The 22018-nt window shown below is 45.3% G+C and overlaps 1 protein-coding gene and 1 non-coding gene across 5 annotated transcripts in view; both read left to right on the top strand.

The window, feature by feature from the left end:
* Positions 1 to 22018, top strand: part of GSG1L (GSG1 like) — a 285264-nt gene that overhangs the window by 79520 nt on the left and 183726 nt on the right. The gene's annotated exons all lie outside the window — the stretch shown is intronic.
* LOC112205993 (U6 spliceosomal RNA) lies at positions 10 to 116 on the top strand. Its single transcript, XR_002940119.1, has one exon. It is a non-coding gene; the product is annotated as a U6 spliceosomal RNA (small nuclear RNA).

The raw sequence follows: 22018 nt of genomic DNA, 5'->3' as shown, positions 1-22018 counted from the left end.
TCCACATCAGTGCTTGCTCTGGCAGCACACACACTAAAATTGGAATGATACAGAAAAGATTAGCATGGCCTCTGTGCAAGGATAACACACACATTCATGAAGCATCCCATATTTTTCCATTATTCTAAGTGAAGTAACTCTGGAATAGAAAACCAGACTCTATATGTTCTTACTTATAAATGGGAGCTAAGTTATGGGTATGCAAAGGCACATAGAGTGGTACGGTGGACATGGAAGACTCAGAAGTGGGGAGGGGCCAGGCGTGGTGGCTCACACCTGTAATCCCAGCATTTTTGGTGGCCGAGGTGGGTGGATTACCTGAGGTCAGGAGTTCAAGACCAGCCAGGCCAACATGGTGAAGCCCCATCTCTACTAAAAATACAAAAAGCTGGGAGTGGTGGTGCATGCCTATAATCTCAGCTATTTGGGAGGCCGAGTCAGGAGAATTGCTTGAAGCTGGGAGGTGGAGGTTACAGTGAGCCAAGATCGTGCCACTGCACTCCAGCCTGGGTAGCAGAGTGAGACTCTATCTCAAAAAAAAAAAAAAAAAAAAAAAAAAGTGGAGAGGGTGGGAGGGAGTGAGGGATGAAAAACTACATATCGGGTATGATGGACACTGCTTGGGTAATGGGGGCGCTAAAATCTGAGGCTTCACCGCTACACAATTCATCCATGTAACCAAAAACCACTTGTACCCCTAAAGCACTGAAATAAAAAAATATAAATAATAACAATAAAAATTAATAAAATCAACAATAGAAAACAAGCAAAGATGTCCACATCACAAACTTTGTAACCCAACCCGTGACTGTGTTAGCTTACATGGTGCAAATGGACTTTCTCAGATGTGATTACATTAAGGATTTTGATATGGGAGGTTATCCTGGAGTATCCAAATGGGCCTGACCTCATTCCATGAGTCCTTAAAAGTGGAGAACCATGATGGTGGGCACCTGTAATCCCAGCTACTTGGGAGGCTGAGGCAGGAGAATTGCTTGAACCCAGGGGGCAGAGGTTGCAGTGAGCCGAGATCACACCACTGCACTCCAGCCTGGGTGACAGAGCAAGACTCTGTCTCAAAAAAAAAAAAAAAAAAAAAAAAAAAAAAAAAAGTGGAGAACACTTCCCAGCTGTAGGCAGAGGGAGAGGTGTGTCTGTGAAAGAAGGGAGATTTGACATGGCTGGTTTCGAATATTGGGAACCACGAGTCAAGGCATGTGGGCATCCAGGAGAAGGTAGAAGAGGCAAGGACATGTTATCTTCCCTGGAGCCTCCTCTAGGGGATGTGACTGGGCGGCTGGGCCTACACCTTGATTTTAGCCTAGTGAGAACGATGGTGGACTCCTGACCTATAGAATTGTGAGATAAGGCCAGGCGCGGTGGCTCATGCCTGGAATCCCAGCACTTTGGGAGGCCGAGGTGGGTGGATCACCTGAAGTCAGAAGTTCGAGACCAGCCTGGCCAACATGGCGAAACCCTGTTTGTACTAAAAAATACAAAAATTGGCCTGGCGTGGTGGCACATGCCTGTAATTCCAGCTACTCAGGAGGCTGAGGCAGGAGAATTGATTGAGCCTGGGAGGCAGAGGCTGCAGTGAGCCGAGATTGAGCCACTGCACAGAGTGAGACACTGTCTAAAAATAAAAAAGAAAAAGGAAAAAGATTTATAAGGTAAAGATTTTGTATTGTTTTAGCCATTATATTTTGTTTGTGTTAATTCGTTACAGCAGCAATGGAAAATGAATAGAGCGTCTGATGGAGAATGTCAAGAGACCACACTAGACAAAAGGGCCAGGCAGAGTTGTGTAGACTTATTCTGGATGAGCAGTGGGTCTCAGACTTCAGTGAGGTCCCCACTTTTCCATGTACTATTAATATTCTGTGTGAATATTAATTAATAATTGTATTCTGAGAGAGAGAGTAGCCTTGTTCATTTTAATGGGCATGATCCTTCCATAAGTTGAATGTATGTTTCTTATTTAATTAATGGAAATTTAGGTTATTTCCAGTCCTTTGCCATTAAAATAAGGTTGCAATGAATGATCTTGACCTTGTGTAATTTTGCACACGTGTAAGATGAGTTCCAAGAAATGGAATTGTTGGTTTACAGAGAATATGCATCTTTAGGAGTCCACATTTTCCAGAAGTGTTTGAGGGCACAATTCTGGTGAAAGCTAAAGGCAATTGGAGGTTCCTGAGCAGAATTCAGATATGGGTTCTACAAGTATTCCTGTGGCTGATGGTGTGGAAGCAAGGAGTCCAGAGGAGAGGCTGAGGCAATGGACCTAGAGAGAAATGAGCGTGAGTGACAGAGAGAGAGAGAGGGCGCTGTTTAGGACTGGGTTGGTATGGGTGAGAGTAAGTTGATTTTCTTGTATGTGTTTTTACTTAAAGAAAAGTTGTTTTTTCTTTTTTTAGATATGGGGTCTCACTATGTTGCCGAGGCTGGTCTCAAACTCCTGGGCTCAAGCAATCCTCCCATCTTGGCCTCCCACAGTGCTAGGATTACAGGTGTGAGCCACTGTGCCTGGCTGTGTGTGTGTGTGTTTTAATCAGTACAGGAACTTCCTAAGACCTGAGAGGTCCTTCTTCAATGGCCCTGGGTTGAGAGCCTACTGGAGCCAGGTGCGGTGGTACACGCCTGTAATCCCAGCTACTTGGGAGGCTGAGGTGGGAGAATTGCTTGAGGCCAGGAGTTCAAGAGCCATTGGGACTCGTGTCCCTCACGACAAGTGAGGCCCACTTTGTGTTCACGTGTCAGGCCTGAATTCCACTCTCCATTCTCTTCTGCCTGGCCCTTTTAACCTTGGGGGATACAATTATCTTTGTGGTTTTGCAGGGAAAGGGGATAGAAGTGTGTCCCTGCGGTCTTTAAACAAGATCTTTCTGATATTAGGTTTATTCTAAGAAATACGTGGTGACTACAGTTCTTCCTGCCCCTGACTTCCTGATTTTTGGTGCTTATATGATTTTTACAGCATCGAGGTGTTCCAACTACAATATCTCCAGTTGTTTCATTTTGGTTATGCGTTTACATAGATTCCTTACCCGCCGTGGGGTTTTATTATGATTTCTCCATTCTTGGGCTTATTTTATTCTTCCTTGGTGAGCTGTATTTCAATGTCAGCTAGCTTTTTCAAGAATGGCTCATGGATACTATATTCTCCAAGGGCGTTCGTGTCTGAGAATGTCTGCCTGCTGCCTTTACACTTGAATGTGCAGTTCATCTTTTTGCAGCCTTGCTGGGATTATGTTCATGAGTCTCCCCTGAGGAGAGCCCTGGGACTGTTTCTCCCATTCTTCTCGAGGTTGGGTTGAGACCCAGTGCTGCTTGGGATGCGTGGTGGTCCCCTGAACTTGGGGATGCTGTAGGAAGATCATGAACAGAAAATAACACAATTTGGAGGGGGAAATTTTGGCTGCCAATTTCAGGGCAGCCAGCCAGAAGATTATCTCTCTTCCCTCGTATGTTTGGGATATTTGTAACTCTAAAAATATCCATGGCAGCTGTGTACAGCTGCACAGGCTGTGCACTGCACGATTCAGGGAATGTTGTTCCTGTAAACCACAATGTGAATGGTGCTCCGTTATGTGCAGTGTGGTGGCCCTGTGACCTCTCAGCCTGGAGTGGGCCTAGAAGCAGAGAATTATTTTATCTCAGTGTTTCCAGACTTTGGCTATTTTCATATCACCTTTATTAATTTATTTCTAGCCACATACTCATCTTCTACTATGATTTTTTTTATTGACTCACAGTCTTCTTACAAAAATGAATGTAAAAGGGGAACTTTAGATCAAAATTGGGAGTGGAAAGCCAGTAAAACTCACCAAAATAGAAGAAATATGTATGTGCACGTGTGTGTGTGCATGTGTGCACATGTGAGCATAAAAGAAAAATAATGCCATCAAACTCTAGCTGGATATTGTGGTCTTTCTTTTTGAAACAGGAAGTATTAGGAAGTATTATCAGCAAGAGTTAGAGCAATGTTAAAGACAGGCTTGCAGAAAACTGACGTTTTCTTTTGGAAGTCATCTGAAGGGTTGGAAAGGAATTAGAGGGAGAATTGTTCCCTATGACACAATTCAGTGTAGTTTAATGCCACATCCCCCCACCATTCTGAACCCCCACAAGGGGCCTGAGAAAACACTGGCCCAGCCCCATCCTCCATGAGCTGCTTGAATATCTTGGCAACATCTCCCCTTGGTGGTTCAAGCCTTTCTCCTATCCTTATGTTACAGTCTCGCCAATGCACCAGAATGTAGCTGTTGTAGCAGTCTCTCCTGCGGTATCACCTGGAGTTTTTTGTCTCATGACTAAGAAAATTAAGGAGCATGGACACAAAGGATGAGGTTGCAGCAAAAGTTTAACAAGCAAAAGAAGAAAGCTCTCCTGTGCAGAGTGGGGGCCTGGAAGAGGGTTGCCATTTTTACAGTTGAATGCAAAGGCTTTTATAAGAAATGGATGAGGCCTGGGTGTCTCATTTGCATAAGGCATGAATTTCTGGTAGCTCCACCCTGTCCTCTTAGTGCACATGTGAGCCCTTAGCTTGAGTTACTGCATGTTGCTTTGTTCCCCTTTCTGCACATGTGTCAGGGGACAGAATTTTCCATTGCGGACATGTATGGGCAAGTCATCTGTGTAGCCTTTCTTATCTGCGGCTGTGGGCATGTCTTAGGCAAGCCCCCATGTGCAAGTTTCCTTATCTGTGCCTGCAAGCTGTTCTTTTGCTTGAAAGAATTCAACTAAGGACCCACCCTAACTGCCTGCCTGACCAGCTTCTTCCTTTCTCCTCTCTCACTTACACCATTGGAAAGTTTAATGCCATGGCATAGGGGCTTTTTTCGAGGCTGGGCCATTCTTTGATTATATTGGGCAGAGTCCCTCTCCTTGGGCCTGTTGAGCCTGGTTCTACTGTCTGGAGTGCAACAGAATAGATAAAATCCTTCCTACAAATTACATTCCTCCAAATATGATTGAAAGTGGGGACTCTAGGCCAGGTGCGGTGGCTCTTGCCTGTAATCCCAGCACTTTGGCAGATTACCTGAGCTCAGGAGTTCGAGGCCAGCCTGGGCAACATGGTGAAACTCTGTCTCTACTAAAAATACAAAAAATTAGCTGGGCATGGTGGTGCATGCCTGTAGTCCTGTCTACTTGGGAGGCTGAGGCATGAGAATTGCTTGAGCCCGGGAGGTGGAGGTTGCTGCGAGCCAAGATTGCACCACTGCACTCCAGCCTGGGTGACAGAGCAAGACTCTGTCTCAACAACAACAACAAAAAGCAAGTGGAAACTCTGGAGTTAGAGTGCTTGGGCCGGAATCCTGACTCAGGTACTAAACCTCACTGTACTTCTGTTTCTCCATTCAAAAATGGGCATAATAACACTACCTCTTTCATATAGTTATTATGAGAATTAGACATATGGACATTTCAGTAGCACCTGGCACATAGTAAGTTCTCAATAAACATTAGCTGTTATTATTTTCTGTAGGCAGGGACTGCAGGGACCTCATTCCCTCATACCTTCTTCTAGTTATAAGGTGGAGGATGTGGTTCCAAACTTCAGCTTAATATCTGACTCATGATGAGATCTCAAGTCACCCAAGGCCCTCCCTGGGCCATGGTTTCTGTATCTGGAAACTGAGGGTTGTGGACTCTGTGATCCCTAAATTCCTGCTTCCATCTCTAGCAGAGCTGGATAATTGTATGTCAAGGGAGGACAGAAGAGGAAGCGTGTTCTGCAATGAGCAGATCTATGCAAACCTATCCCCAAAGGCTGAGGGAGCCGAGAGGCCCAAGAATGAGGCTCACAAATCTGGCTTCTTTGAAAAAGAAATTTAATAGGAACTTAGTAACAGAAGTGATATGCCTGGTGGCTGAGAGACAGTAGCTCCCCACACCCACCCTCCAGAAAATATTCCTTTTTTTTTTTGAGATGGAGTTTCACTCTTGTTGCCCAGGCTGGGGTGCAGTGGCACAATCTCAGCTCACTGTAACCTTGGCCTCCCAGGTTCAAGTGATTCTCCTGCCTCAGCCTCCCTAGTAACTGGGATTACAGACACACGCCACCACACCTGGCTAGTTTTTTGTATTTTTAGTAGAGACGAGGTTTCACCATGCTGGCCAGGGTGGTCTCAAACTGTCCTCAGGTGATCCACCTGCTTCGGCCTCCCAAAGTGCTTGGATTACAGGCATGAGCCACTGGGCCCAACCGAAAATATCCTTTATCTAGGAAGCCTTTAGGGTAAAATATGCATAGCTGGTCACACCTCAGGCTTTCTTGCAAAACTCATCATCACTAGGGAGGTTAGATAAGCATCTTGACGAGGGTCATCTATGCCACAGGCATTGCTTAAAGACCTTGCTGCAGGAGTCAAACATCAGTCATCATGGGGGTTTCACTTCCAGATGGCATCGCTCTTGCCATGCAACAGGCTGTTTTCTTAAGCTCCACCCCTGGAAACCTGCCCTGACAATCTCACTCACCCACCTCTCCTGAGGTAGTCCCTGGGTCTGGAGAGAAGATGCTTGGTATGGTATAGATTTATCAGCAGTGCATTGGCAATGGGAAATAGATTGGGCCCAGTAGGATTCCAAATGAGGGAGATTCGCAGCCTTTGTTGAATAATCTCTAGTCTTTGGAATACCACGATTTTGGTTTTCTCAGAATAAGTAAAACAATGAGAGATACATAGCATTAATAATTTGAATAGTAGAAATATGGGCCAGGCACGGTGGCTCATGCCTGTAATCCCAGCACTTTGGGAGGCTGAGGCGGGCGGATCACCTGAGGTCAGGAGTTTGAGACCAACCTGACCAACATGGCGAAACCTCGTGTCTACTAAAAATACAAAAGTTAGCCAGGCGTGGTGGTGCATGCCTGTAATCCCAGCTACTCGGGAGGCTGAGGCAGGAGAATCACTTGAGCTGGGGGGCAGCGGTTGCAGTGAGCCGAGATTGCACCACTGCACTCCAGCCCAGGCAATAGAGTGAGACTCCATCTCAAAAAAAAAAAACAAACAAAAAAAGAAATATAATGCACACAAATACTACAATCAAAAAGAGAATTTGTATGCCAGAATGAAAAAAAACAAAAACAAAAAACAGAGAACCTATTCTATCAGGGAGCAAACTAAAAACATCACGAAGAAAATGAAAACCCAGTTCTCCTTTAGAGACTTGTAGCCAGGAAATAATTCAGCATTCAGTCCAAATTGTAGGCAAATAATAAAAGCTCAGAAACAACTGTCAAGGCTGGAATCTAATAACAGGTGTGTTATAGTTTTCTTCTGAAAGATAGTTTTTCTGTCTCCAATTCCCCTTTTCTACCAAAGAAAAATCACAGTAAGACCCAGTTTATTTGCAAAATAAATTTTAGCCTTACTGTACTTGGCCCGATTATTTGCATAAGGTGGAGCAAGACTAGCGATTGACCACATAGACTCTTTTTAAGTTGGCTTTGCTGGAACTTACATAAGGAATTTTGAATTAGACTTTTTTAAAAAAATTACACTTTAAGTTTTAGGGTACATGTGCACAACGTGCAGGTTTGTTACATACCATTTGACCCAGCCATCCCATTACTGGGTATATACCCAAAGGATTACAAAACATGCTGCTATAAAGACACATGCACACATATGTTTATTGCAGCACTATTCACAATAGCAAAGACTTGAATTAGACTTTTAAAGGTCTGGATTTAGGAAGCCAAGTCACAGATTCGTCATCAAAATGTGCCTAAACTACCTGTATGAATTGGGTGAATTCTTTTCTTCTTGAGGTCCCAAAATATCTTGAGGTTCCTGGACCTGCTAGAAAGAGACATTCTTTATTTATCACAGGTCAGGAATCTTGCAAGGGAACCATAAGACAAGGAACTAGGCCAGTCTTTCCAGAGGACCTTTTATTGGCTCTATTAAGTCAACCTCAATTCCTTAAAGCAGAATGGTCATATCTAAAAATACACCATTCTAGTCAAAACCTTGGCATAATAAGTATTTCCAATGTGTCCAGTGGCAAAAGAAAACGTATTCTTAGTGAATGTATGTTAATAACTATATTATAATAAAATAAGAATATTCATGAATAGTTTCCAAATTATGGAGAAAGTAGATAGAGGGAAATGTAAATGTCTCCATTTTGCTCACAAGTGTATACTTTGCCCAATTGCTGTAGATATAAATAGCTCAAAAGAAAGAAAAAAATGTTTTGACTCTGAAAAACAAAACATAAAAAGAAACAGCAATGGTTCAAACAAAAAGTCATAAAAATGATTTCAGTCCTTTATTATTTCAGACCCATGTGAGTAATTCTTGTTCTGCTTGATGTTGGGTTAGCAATCCTCATAAACACATCAGCTAATTAAGAGCCCTGGACGTTTCTACTAGCCTAATGGTATCCTCTCCAAAGTTATCAGAAACCTGTTATTCAAGATGACTTGTCAGGGTCCTTTCCATGAATTTCCTCGAAGACACCACACTTTAGGGTTTGCAAAAAGCTTTTAGGAAAAAGAATCAGAGTAAAGCAATTAACTGCATATACCAAGACATATCAGACATTTAGGAATTTCCTCCAATTTTGGGACACATATTAATAACACATTTATACAAATACAACTCAAAGAAAGTTAAACACCATTTCTTATTTGACAACGTTTCCCATATAATTGTTTGTTTTTTTTTTTTAGACTGAGTCTCACTCTGTTGCCCAGGCTGGAGTACAGTGGTGTGATCTCAGCACACTGCAACCTCTGCATCCTGGGTTCAAGTGATTCTCATGCCTCAGCCTCCCAAGTAGCTGGGACTACAAGCATTTGCCACCATGCCTGGCTAATTTTTGTATTTTTAGCAGAGGCGGGGGTTTCACCATGTTGGGCAGGCTGGTCTCGAACTCCCGACCTCAGGTGATCCACCTGCCTTGGCCTCCCAAAGTGCTGGGATTACAGGTGTGAACATCCGCTCCTGGTCCGTATAATTTTAACATAACAAATAAGCCTAGTATATCTCTCTTGGCCTTTCAGGGGCCTATTTGTTATGTCTAAGTTAGTTTGGGTCAAGAAGACTTAAGTTTAGAATTTGAAATTTGCTTTTGGGAAGTATGTCAAATATCAAAGGTTTAAAACACTTGATATCAAAGTAAGAAAGCTTTAAAACACTTTATCAAAATAGGATCCTGGATGACTGCAAAATAATAGTCATTTAGCCAAAGTGATAACTCAAAGATGGCAAAAAGCAAAAACCTTTACTCTTTGATAGAGAGGAGACTGAGTTTTCCAAAAAATCCAAAGCCCTAATAAAGACAGCGTGAAACTGTCTCTCCTTCTCTCCTTTTTTTCTTTCTTTTTCTTTTTTTTTTTTTTTTTTTTGAGACAGAGTCTTGCTCTGTCACCTAGGCTGGAGTGCAGCAGCACAATCTCGGCTCACTGCAACATCCGCCTCCCGGGTTCAAGCAATTCTCCTGCCTCAGCCTCCCGAGGAGTTGGGATTACAGGCATGCACCACCAGGGCTGGCTAACTTTTGTATTTTTAGTAGAGACGGGGTTTCACCATGTTAGCCAGGATGGTCTTGATCTCCTGACCTTGTGATCCGCCCACCTCGGCCTCCCAAAGTGCTGGGATTACAGACGTGAGCCACCAGGCCCAGCCCTCTCCTTTTTTTTTTTTTTTTTAATTGCAGTTGACTGAAAAGGTAAACACAATAATTTTATCTCTTATTAATATGACATAAATTCTTGTTTAAAGGAGAAAATGAAAATTTACTTTTATATTAGTGTATTATCAATACAAATGCTAATTTTAATAAAACCCTATAAACAAATCCATCCAATTTCAGTCAACTTTGGACCACACAGATAAGATTCCCACAAATCCTTTATAACTGCTTATAAGACTTTTTTCTACTTTTTTCTTACCTCAACTTTTAGATTCATTTATTTTTATCTATACCATTTCTCCTTCATTTTGAATCAACCTTTAAATAACCTCTAAACTAGAAAAAATTACTTTTCCTTCAGCAAAAACCACAACCTCATGTCTTTTTAATAACATTTCTTAACCTAAAATACATTTTGCTTTCTTTATACACTCTGTATATAGAATTGTTTCTCTTATATCTAGTAGTTTAAATTACCATAATTTCAACTCCTAGTAAGCTTAATTTCCAGTGAAAAACCCAGGAAGTAAGTAATTTTGTACTGTCTTATATCAGTATTTGTGGATGAAAATTATTTCATAATTTTTCAGAAAGATGTTTCCTTAATTTTTTATTAACAGATATATTTAAAGTATATAAACTTAAACTTGTGTTTAAAAGTTAATATTCCAGTATTTTACCTAGAAATGACTCAGACATTTTATGATGATCTGTTACTTTATTTAATGTGACATGACTTTAAGATTTGAAATTACTGAAAGGAATTTGAAACTATGACACGATTATCTTTTCCGTTTTTTTTTTTTTTTTTTTTTTTTGAGACGGAGTCTTGCTCTGTTGCCAGGCTGGAGTGCAGTGGCACGATTTCGGCTCACTGCAACCTCTGCCTCCTGGGTTCAAGTGATTCCCCTGCCTCAGCCTCCCGAGTAGCTGGGACTACAGGCGTGCGCCACCATGCTCGGCTAGTTTTTTGTATTTTAGTAGAGACGGGGTTTCACCATGTTGGCCAAGATGGTCTCGATTTCCTGACCTCGTGATCTGCCCACCTCGGCCTCCCAAAGTGCTGGGGATTACAGGCGTGAGCCACCACGACCAGCCCACAAGTATCCTTTCTAACGTCTTCCCCAGTCACTCTGGGTCCCAAGTACCCACGTGGCACCCAGGGATGGCTATGAAAGGCAGGGCTTGTCTGGGTCCTGAGTTTACACACCAACTATAAAGCTCAAGGCAGAGGACAGAGCTGTGAAGATAATGTCTGACCCTTCCCAGCACAGCCAGGGGGCACAGCAGGGGCAGGGAGACCTCCACACATGTCCCCCGGCCTCACCATGGCCATTTGCTTAGAGTCTAGAATCAAATGGCTCCAAGACTTAAATTCACAGACAGAAGCAACAGTTTTATGACCTTAAAACATCCAACAGAGATAGCCTAAACCCATCTGACCATAGACCCAGGCGAAAATATCTGCATTATATTTAATACTGATAATTCTGAAGACATTTCTATTTTATTTTATGAACAATTTAAAAACTTTTTTTTTTTTTTTTGAGACGGAGTTCACTCTTGTCGCCCAGGCTGGAGTGCAGTGGTGCAATCTCGGCTCACTGCAACCTCTGCCTCCCGGGTTCAAGCGATTCTTCTGCCTCAGCCTGCTGAGTAGCTGGGATTACAGGCACCTGCCACCTTGCCCAGCTAATTTTTGTATTTTTAGTAGAGACGGGGTTTCACCATGTTGGCCAGGTGGGTCTCGAACTCCTGACCTCAGGTGATCTGCCCGCCTTGGCCTCCCAAAGTGCTGGGATTACAGGCGTGAGCCACTGTGCCTGAACTGAGACCAATTTCATTTTAGATGGTTAGCTTCTAATTTAGTCTCCATCTACCAACTGGACCACTGAGCTCAGGGCGGAGCCCATTAACAAATAGCACCAACGAAGGAATTGCAGTTTCCAGGGCCTAATACTTACAGATGTGAAAAGCAGGTCCAGCTGGAAGGCAGAACACTTAGGTCTCCCCAAATCAAGGACCCACTTTTACACTGGATCCTGGGTCCCCCAAAAGAAAGAAGCACCATGGACAGTGCAAAGGACAGTGTACCTCACTGCAAGGACATTCTCCCCAATGCTGGTGGGTAACCCCGCACCAGTAAGTCACTTTGTGATCAGCCCATCCCCTGGAGGAGTCTTATCCCTTGGTCGCAAGTGTTTCCATAGCCTCTAGGTATCCAAATCACACTTTTCTATCTTTTTCTTTTTTTTTTGAGACGGAGTCTCGCTCGGTCGCTCAGGCTGGAGTGCAATGGTGTGATCTCAGCTCACTGCAGCCTCCACCTCCCGAGTTTAAGTGATTCTCATTCTCCTGCCTCAGCCTCCCAAGTAGCTGGGATTACAGGTGCACACCACCACGTCCAGCTAATTTTTGTATTTTCAGTAGAGATGGGGTTTCACCATGTTGTCCAGGCTGGTCTCAAACTCCTGGCCTCAAGAGATCTGCCTGCCTTGGCCTCCCAAAATGCTGAAATTATAGGCATGAGCCATTGCGCCTGGCCAGATCACACTTTTCTTATCTAAACATGCAAAGAAAGGAGTAGCCTCCCTGCGGCAATAACACTCGTTGTAAACACCGTCAGCCACCCTCAAAATGGCAGCCCTCATCAGTGACTTGTCAGCCATGGCACACGCAAAGGTCATATTCTGTCATAGTACTAAGTAATCCCTGGTACTCCCAAAAGCCTCAAAGATGGGAGAAAGCAATGCAAAAGAGAGCAGAGTTTTAGACCACAGAGAAACCTTCTCATGACTCTTGGAACCCCACAAGGAAGGCAGAAGACCCCAAAAAGGGGGTGAGTGGCACCTTTTCCTGTGTTCCTCAAGGAGTCGTGTTAGTCTGTGTTGTTATAATGAAATAGCTGAGACTGGGTAATGTTTTTTTTGAGACAGAGTTTCACTCTTGTTGCCCAGGCTGGAGTGCAATGGTGCGATCTTGGCTCACCGCAAATTCTGCCTCCTGAGTTCAAGCGATTCTCCTGCCTCAGCCTCCCAGGTAGCTGGGATTCTGCCTGGCTAACTTTGTTTTTTTTTTTTTTTTAGTAGAGATGGAGTTTCTCCATGTTGGTCAGGCTGGTCTTGAACTCCCGACCTCAGGTGATCTGCCCACCTCGGCCTCCCAAAGTGCTGAGATTACAGGCATGAGCCACCATGCCCGGCCGAGACTGGGTAATTTATAGAGAAGAAAGGTTTATTTGGCTCATGGTTCTGCAGGCTGAGCGGAAAGCATCGTGTTAGCTTCTGCTTCTGCTGAGACTGCAGGAAGTTTCCAATCATGGCGGATGGTGAAGGGGAAGCCAGCGTGTCCCATGGTGAGAGAGGGAGCTAGAGAAAGAGAGGAGGAGGTGCAGGCTCTTTTTAAACAACCAGCTCTCGAGTGAACTAACAGAGCAAGAACTCCCTCATTACCATGAGGACGGCAGCAAGCCATTCATGAGGAATCTGCCCCCATGACCCAAACACCTGCCATCAATCCCCACCTTCAACAGTGGAGGTCACATTTCAACATGAGATTTAGAGGGGACAAACATCCAGACTCTATCAGGGTCTCAGGGGCACAGGAAGTCTCCTCTAGATTGATTCATTTGGCTTCAAAGATGGCAAAAGGCAGGAGGAGCAGAAGTGGAAGGAAATGGAAGAGCAAGAGCAAAAATCATGCCAACAAGACCAGGCATGGGGGCTCATGCCTGTAATTCCAGCACTTTGGGAGGCTGGGGCGGGAAGATTGCTTGAGGCCAGGAGCTCGAGACCAGCCTGAGCAACATGGCAAAACCCCATCTCTACAAAAAATACAAAAATTAGCTGGGCGTGGTGGCTCGTGCCTGTAATCCCAGCTACTCCGGAGGCTGAAGCAGTAGGATACTTTGATCCTGGGAGGTCGAGGCTGCAGTAAGCCATGATTGTGCCACTGCACTCAAGCCTGAGTGACAGAGCAAGATGCTGTCTCCAAAAAAAGAAAAAAAAGAAAGGAAAAAAATAAAAATTATACCAACAGAAAAGACACCAAACAGAGGGATCAAATGTAATTTTTAAAAAGGTGTTTCAGTCGACTGAAAAAAAAAATGCCAGAAACAGGATAAAGGCCTTCCCCCATCTAGAAAAAAATTATAACCTGAATATTAGCTTCTAATTAAGCTGACTTCTGACTGTAGAGCTCTAAAAAAAACTTCTTTCTAATTATAATTCCTCCTCAAGCCATTTTACTTTTGCTTCTGTTGCTAGCTGGGCTTCTGTCACCCAATGGGCAGCCCACAGAAGCAGTGATCCTGGCATTTCTGGGGCATCCTTGTACTCACGCCATGGGCCAAAAGTGTCCAAAAGATGAGCCACACCACTCCACATAGAAGTGGCTGGCTACCCTGTGATGTCCCCTGTGGATGCTTCATTCCCTCTGCCCATTTCTTGGTCTCTCAGCTCCTGGCTGGATTGCTACATGTTCTGCAGTGAGCAGGCCTATGCAAACCCACCTCCAAGGGCCAAAGGAGCTGAGATGCCAAAGAAAGAGGCTGACAAATCCAGTTTCTCAGAGAGAAACATTAATAGGGGCTTACAAACAGAAGTGGTGTCTTGCGGCCATGCAACAGTGGATTCCCGCACCGACCTCCAAAAAATATCCTTTCTCTAGCAAACTTTTAGGATAAAAACCATGCGTAGCTGGTCACATCTCAGACTTTCTTGCAAAACTCATGACCACTGAGGATGTTGGATAAGCATCTTGACAAGGGGTTATCTATGCTATGGGCATTGTTTCTCTATCAGGGGTTATTTATGCCACAGGCGTCGTTTAAAGACCTTGCTGCAGGAGTGAAACATTGTTCATCATGGCAATTTCACTTCAAGATGGCGTCACTCTTGCCATGCAACAGGCTGTTTTCCTGCAAGCTGAGATGCAGATAATCATGGGCCACAATCTCACAGTGTCAGCCATAGTATGCCTCCAAAAAAACTCCCCAATATCCCTGCCCCCCATTTTGATTTCTCTTTCAAAGCATGCTCTTGGAGAATGAGATAGGATAACTGAGGAGGGAAGATTGCTTGAGCCTAGGAGTTTGAGACCAGCCTGGGCAACATAGTGAGACCCCATCTCTATATTTAGAAAAAGGGCAGAAATAAGACTGAGATAAGGGGAAAATATTTGCCTTGCTTTAAACCAAACCAAACATATGGGATGATATTACAAAAATCACAATTCTTTAATTTATCAAGCTTCCCTGAAACTGAGTCCTTGTCCTGCACCACGTGCCTCACATATATTACCTCATTTATCTCCAGCTACCCTATGTGTAGGGCAGCACTAGCTGCTGTAACAAATAAGCCCTGAAATGTCAATGGAGTAACAGTCGAAGTTTATTTTCTTTTATTATTTTTATTTTTATTATTTTTTTTTGAGATAGAGTCTTGCTCTGTCACCCAGGCTGGAGTGCAGTGACATGATCAGGGCTCACTGCAGCCTCAAACTCCTGGGCTCAAGTGATCCTCCTTCCTTAGTCTCCTGAGTAGCTGGGACTACAGGCATGCACCGCCATGCCCAGCTAATTTTTGTATTTTCAGTAGAAACAGGGTTTCAACATGTTGTCCCAGCTGGTCTCAAACTCCTGGACTCAAGTGATCCTCCTGCCTTGTCCTCCCAAAGTGCTGGGATTACAGGTGTGAGCCACTGTGCCCAGCTAGCAATAGAAGTTTGTTTCCTGCTCATGTAACATGTCAGCACAGGTGGTCCTGGTGGATGGCAGTTCTACTCTACATAGTGTTTTGGGATGATATGGTTTGGTAATTTGTCCCCTACAAATCTCATGTTGAAATGTGATCCCCCATGTTGGAGGTGAGGACTGGTAGGAGGTGTTTGGGTCATGGGCGTGGATCCCTTATGAATGACTTGGTGCCCTGCCCATGACAATGAGTTCATGCAAGATCTGGTTGTTAAAGAAACTGGAAGGTCCTCCCTCTCCTCTCTCTTGCTCCTGCTCTCACCATGTGATACGCCTACTCCCCCTTCACCTTCCAACATGAGTAAAAGCTTCCTGAGGCCTGACCAGAAGCAGAGCAGATGCTGATACCATGCTTATATGGCCTGCAGAGCCGCGAGCCAAATAAACCTCATACTCTATAAATTACCCAGTCTCAGGTATTCCTTTATAGCAACGCAAAATAGACTAACCCGGGGGACTACGCAACTTCCAAATTGTTCCATTTCATGGAGCCTTAGAGCCCTTTGCATCTAGGTGGAAGAGGAAAGAGAGAGTACACCCATTTCATAAAAGCCTTCCCCAGGAAGTGCCTCACTTCACGCACACACACATCATATTGGCAGGAACTAGTCACGTGACCCACAGCTCACATGACCCCACTGGGATGCGGGGGATGCTGGGAAATATTGTACCTGGCTGGGCTGAGTGCAATGGCACAATCATAGCTCACTGCAGCCTTGAACTCCTGGGCTCAAGTAATCCTCCCACCACAGCTTTTTGAGTTGCCAGGGCTACAGGTGCGTGTCACCACATTGGCTCATTTTTTGTTTTTTATAGAGACAAGGTCTTGCTGTGTTGCCCAGACTTGTCTCAAATTCCTGGCCTCAAGTGATCCTCCCTCCTCAGCCTCCCAACATGCTGGGATTACAGGCATGAGCCATGGTGCCTGGCCAGGGCAGCTACTTCTTAGCAATAACTCCATACTACAGAAGATCACTTCTTTTGGTAGATAGCTAGCTGTTTCTGCCATACCTGATGTGGTAGAGGTGACAATTATAACCATTTTACAGATGTGGAAACTAAGACCCAGAGAGTCTGACCCCTGGGTCACAGAGCTTGTACGTGGCAGAGCTGAGACTTGAATTCAGGACTCTGTAAGTTTAAATCTCTTACATTTAATCACTATAATTCTAATTTTAGATAAGCATTTAGCTTCTTCAGCTTTAACATTCTTGAGAACAAAATTCTTCCCTTGATTTATACAAAATGCCCCAAATGCCCAAGCAACGTATGTCTGGAGGCCATGGTGTAGCAGTCATGATGCCAAGCGGGGTTTTAGTCTTCAGTATTTCATCCACTTGTAGAAACGATTATCCCCAGAAAGTTGACCTGCATTTTGGACTCCTGCCAGAAATCAAGGCATGGTACCATCTGTAAGAGATAAATAAATCAAAATATCATCAGCAGAGAAGTGTGTGCCATCTGCTGCCCCGTCAGTTGAACTGGCAGAGGCCTCCGGAGAATCCAAGGAAGTGCTTGCCAAGGCTCTGCCGCCAGCCCAGATAGTGAGAGGAGAAGCTTCACACAAGATCTGTTGGCATTTTTTTCCCCCAGCTGAATTCCTTGAATCTGGCCAGCAAAGGTGTATGAACTCTTGCCCTTGCCAACCAGTTAAAATCATTCCCCATTGGCCTCATTTGCTGGGGACCAGGACTGATTCTTCTCTGCCCGCCCAGCAAGTCGAAAGCACTCAACTATGGAGAAAATTAACCATGCACCTGCCAAAAAGCTTTGCTGCTTGTGGAATCTGGGTCTCGGAACCAGGGTCAAACTTTGAACCAGCCAGATTTGAGTCCACTTCGCTGGGCACGTCTGGAAGGCTGCTAGGTTCTCCTGCCACGTGTGGGGTCTCTGGAGGGTGTGTGGGACTTTCCTTAGGAGGAATGAATTTTACTAGGACCTGCCTGCTCTGCTAAGATGTAGTACAGAGGAATGACCAAATCAAAGGCTCTGTGCCAAGCTGTCTTGATTGGAATCCTGGCTCCACCACTAGCTGTGTAAAGTTAGACAAGTGATTCACTCAATCTCCCTCTGCCTCAGTTTCTTTTTTTCTTTCTTTTTTTTTGTGTGTGTGTTTTTTGGTTTTTGGTTTTTGAGACGACATCTCACTCTATTGCCCAGGCTAGAGTGCAGTGCGTGATCTCAGCTCACTGCAACCTCTGCCTCCCAGGTTCAAGCGATTCTTCTGCCTCAGCCTCCAGAGTAGCTGGAATTACAGGCATGTGCCATCGTACCTGGCTAATTTTGTATTTTTAGTAGAGTCAGGGTTTCACCATGTTGGCCAGGCTGGTCTCGAACTGCTGGGCTCAAATGATCTGCTCACCTCAGCCTCCCAGAGTGCTGAGATTACAGGCGTGAGCCACCGTGCCCAGCCAGCCTCAGTTTCTTCATCTGTAAAATGGGTGTGGTCATAGGAGCTGCCTCATAGGCTGTCATGCAGATTAGCAATTGATGCATGTAAAGCACTTAGAACACACGTTAGTAGGCGCATAAAGCATGTCAGCACGTGTTATTGGTTGGTTGACTTTGTGAAACTGTTGCTACTGCCTCTCTCTGTTGACCCTGCCTTCCCCGCCTCTCCCCACCTCCTGACTCCATGGAAGCCTCAGCAACACCATCTGGTGGGGTATGGAATGAAGTCACGATCTTCAGACCCAGGATCTGGGGATTCAGCCAAGGATGCTGGGCTCCTCAGTGACCCCTTCCCCCTGTCTCGTTGCCCACATCTCTGCTGCCAACCAGGACCTGGGCGCCGAATGTCCATGCCAAGGGTAACTTGGCAGACCCTCAATGCTCTGCACACCTTCTGCCAGCATTGGGCATCTGCCTCTGGCCACCCCCCTTGATTTTGCCTGTGGCCCTGCCAGGTTCCCCCCACCTGCTCAGGCTGAAGTTGCAGAATTACAGCCTCCTGCTTCTGGCTTGGGAAGACGCCCGGGCTCTCCTTGGGAGGAGTGACATGTGTCTCTAACTTAGGATCCAGGGAAAGAATTTTTAAAAAGCTCTTATTTATGGAGCCAAGCACAGGGCAGCCATTTTCACACACTTTCTCCCATTTCAATTCTCTCTCTCTTTTCCTTCCTTCCTTTCTTTCCTTTCTTTCTTTCTCTTTTCCTTCCTTCCTTTCTTTCTCTCTCTCTTTCTTTTCTTTCTTTCTTTCTTTCCCCTCCCTCCCGCCCATCTCCCTTCCTTCCTTCCTTCCTTCCTTCCTTCCTTCCTTCCTTTCTCTCTCTCTCTCTCTTTCTTTCTTTCTTTCCTTTCTTTTCTTTCCTCTCTTTCTTTCTTTCTTTCTTTATTTCCCCTCCCTCCCGCCCATCTCCCTTCCTTCCTTCCTTCCTTCCTTCCTTCCTTCTTTCTTTCTTTCTTTCTTTTTTTTTTTTTTTTGATGGAGTCTCACTCTGTCGCCCAGGCTGGAGTGCAATGGCATGATCTTGGTGGCTCAGTGCAACCTCCACCTCCCAGGTTCAAGCGATTCTCCTGCCTCAGCCTCCCGAGTAGCTGGGACTACAGGCACTTGCCACCATGCCAGGCTAATTTTTGTATTTTTAGTAGAGATGGGGTTTCATTATGTTGGCCAGGCTGGTCTCAAACTCCTGACCTCAGGTGATCCACCCGTCTCAGCCTTCCAAAGTGCTGGGATTACAGGCGTGAGCTATCATGTCTGACCTTTTTTTCTTTTTTAAAAATGGATTCTTGCTATGTTGTCTAGTCTGGGCTCAAGTGAGTCTCCTGTCTCAGCCTCCATAGTAGCTGGGACTACAAGCATGAGCCACCATGCCTGGCTTGTTTGAATCCTTTTTGCAAGCCTGGATGGAAGGTGCTCTGATTTCCATCTGGCAAGCAAGGAAAGGGCCTAGAGAGGTGAAGCCACTCACCTGAGATCACTTGGCTATGAGGAGGCAGAGGATGGATTTGAACTCACGTCCTGTGGCTTCTGAGCCTAGACACCTCCCTGTGCTGGCGCCTCCAGACCTGTGATGAATGACATTGAGGGTGTGGGTGTCAAAACATGGAGCTGATTCCTTTGCAGATGTTGTCTGAATTAAATCCTAACTGAAGATGTCTTGTTTTATGCCAATGACCTTATTTAGCCTTCCCAGCAACCCCAGAAGATTGGAATGGTCAACCTTAATAGCAAACAACTACAAAAAAGAACCCAACAAACAAATATATATATTAAAAAAAAAAAAAACACATTATTTACTCCCAGTCCCACAGCTAGCAGGTGGCACAGTGGGGATTTGATTTTTTTTTTTTTTTTTTTTTGAGATGGAGTCTTGCTCTGTCACCCAGGCTGGAGTACAGTGGCGAGATCTCTGCTCACTGCAACCTCCGCCTCCCGGGTTCAAGCAATTCTTCTGCCTCAGCTTCCTGAGTAGCTGGGATTACAGGCGTGTGCCACCACGCCTGGCTAATTTTTGTATTTTTAGTAGAGATGGGGTTTTGCTATGTTGGCCAGGCTGGTCTCAAACTCCTGACCTCGTGATCCGCCCACCTTGGCTTCCCAAAGTGCTGGGATTACAGGCGTGAGCCACTGCACCCAGCTGGCACAGTGGGGATTTGAATTCAGGTCTGCGGGAAGCCAGAGCCCAGCTTTTAACCAGGGAGCACACCCTGTCCGCCTTCCTGGTGACCCTGGTGCACTCCACGGCTCTCCTTGCTGCCTTCACACGGGAGCTTCTTTCTTAATTAAACCAGACCTACAGGAGGAGATCTGGGGGTGGAATTCCTGGAATCAGGCCTGAGTGGTGAGCCAGAGTGAGGCAGCTGTGACCCGGCCAGTTCTATCTGTGGTGGATTCCTGGAAGCCTCATTTCTGCTGAGGGCCCGTGCCAGGCTCTCCGTTTCATGGCAGTCTCGATGTGCCTGCTGACAAGCTCAAGCTGCTGCACTGAGGGCAATTTCTGAGTGATGCCCCATCCATCCTTGCTCAGCCAGAGCCCCTGGAGACAGTGACTCAGAGGGGTTAGCGGTGAGGGGAGGTCAGGGCCTCCTGAATTTTCTGTTTGATTCTCATGCTGCAAAAAGCCAGCTGCCCCATAAGGTGATGCCACACGGTCTAGGAAGAAATGACCTTCCATTTGTCTCTTCTGAACGGTGGACACACCCCTGAAAAACATATCTAGGTCCACTTCTGGAATTTGTTTCAAAATAATCTCATGGTGGTGGGGACAGTGGGGTGTAGAGGTGACAAGACTGGCCCTGAGTTGACAGGTATTGAAGCTGGTGATGGGGACATGGGGCTTTTTGTACTAGTCTCTCTACTTTTGCAAAAGATGGAAATTTCCCATAATAAATAAAATGTTTAAAAAAAGATTTTAGAGATACCTGGTCTGGCCATAGAATGCCTTCTGGAATATGTCCTTGTCCTTTTTTTTTTTTTTTTTTCTTTTTTTGAGGCAGGGTGTCACTCTGTAGCCCAGGCTGGAGTGCAGTGGCACGATCTTGGCTCACTGCAACCTCCGCCTCCCAGGTTTCAGCGATTCTTGTGCCTCAGCCTCGACTACAGGTGCACACTGCCACGCCCAGCTATTTTTTGTATTTTCAGTAGAGACAGGGTTTGACCATGTTGGTCTCAAACTCCTGACCTCAAGTGATCCACCTGCCTTGGCCTCCCAAAGTGCTGGGATTACACGCATGAGCCACCGTGCCTGTCCTATCTTGTTCCGTTTCTGACCAAGTCAGTCCCCTGCGTGATAACAGAGCCTTGGACAGATAAGGACTTAAGTCCAGATCCTGATTCTGCCACATAGTGGCTGTATCACCTTGGGTAGGTCACTCTGCCTCTGTGAGCCTCAGTTTTCTCATCTGTAAAATGGGAATGGATTCAGACCTCGTGCCATCTGTAAAATGGGAATGGATTCAGACCTCGTGCCACTGCTGTGATGAACGCCAAGTCCTTTGCGTGGGGCTTGTCCTGGACTCTCTTTCGGGTTGTGGGATCCTGGCTCTAAGGCAACATGACAAACTCGAGCCTGGGGTGGGATCTGCCTCCCAAGGGGGCTTAGCAGAGGGGCCAAGCCACGCTCAGGGTAGCACGTGACAATACGATGAGTGATATTGCAATAAAACCCTTGGGAAATTTAGAGTGGAGAAACTTTGCTTCTGGATGGAGCGAGTGGTTGGTGAACAAGACGGGCTTCATGATGGGAGAGTGGGGTGGACATTTGAGCTGGATCTTGAAGGATGGGGATGGTTCAGACTTAGAGAAACAGAGAGAGAGATGTTGAGATTAAGGCAGTAGCAAGAACAGAGACCCAGCCATGGGAAAAGGCTGAGAATGCAGACGTGATGGCTAAGGTGACCTCCCGATCTTAAGTCTGCTGCCTCGTGGCAGGTGTAAGGCTCAATGTGGCTGCCCAATGTCTGCTGTTGGAGCCCTCAGCTCTTTCTTGGCTAGTGTAGATATCCCTTTCTGTTTGTCTCTTCTGTCTTAGATTACTCCCAAGATTCAATTTCTGTCTCACTGTGGCCATACATTCTGGATTCTGCAGAGTAGGTCCCTGCTCTTGTGAGATTCTTGAGAAAGACGATTTATGAAGTACTATTAATTGCTTCATTCCACAATCATGTCTG

The sequence above is a fragment of the Pan troglodytes genome, chromosome 18 (genome assembly GCF_028858775.2).
Source record: "Pan troglodytes isolate AG18354 chromosome 18, NHGRI_mPanTro3-v2.0_pri, whole genome shotgun sequence".
Classification (NCBI taxonomy): domain Eukaryota; kingdom Metazoa; phylum Chordata; class Mammalia; order Primates; family Hominidae; genus Pan; species Pan troglodytes.
The sequence above is the reverse complement of the archived record's forward strand: the minus strand, read 5'-3'. Positions and strand labels throughout refer to the sequence as shown.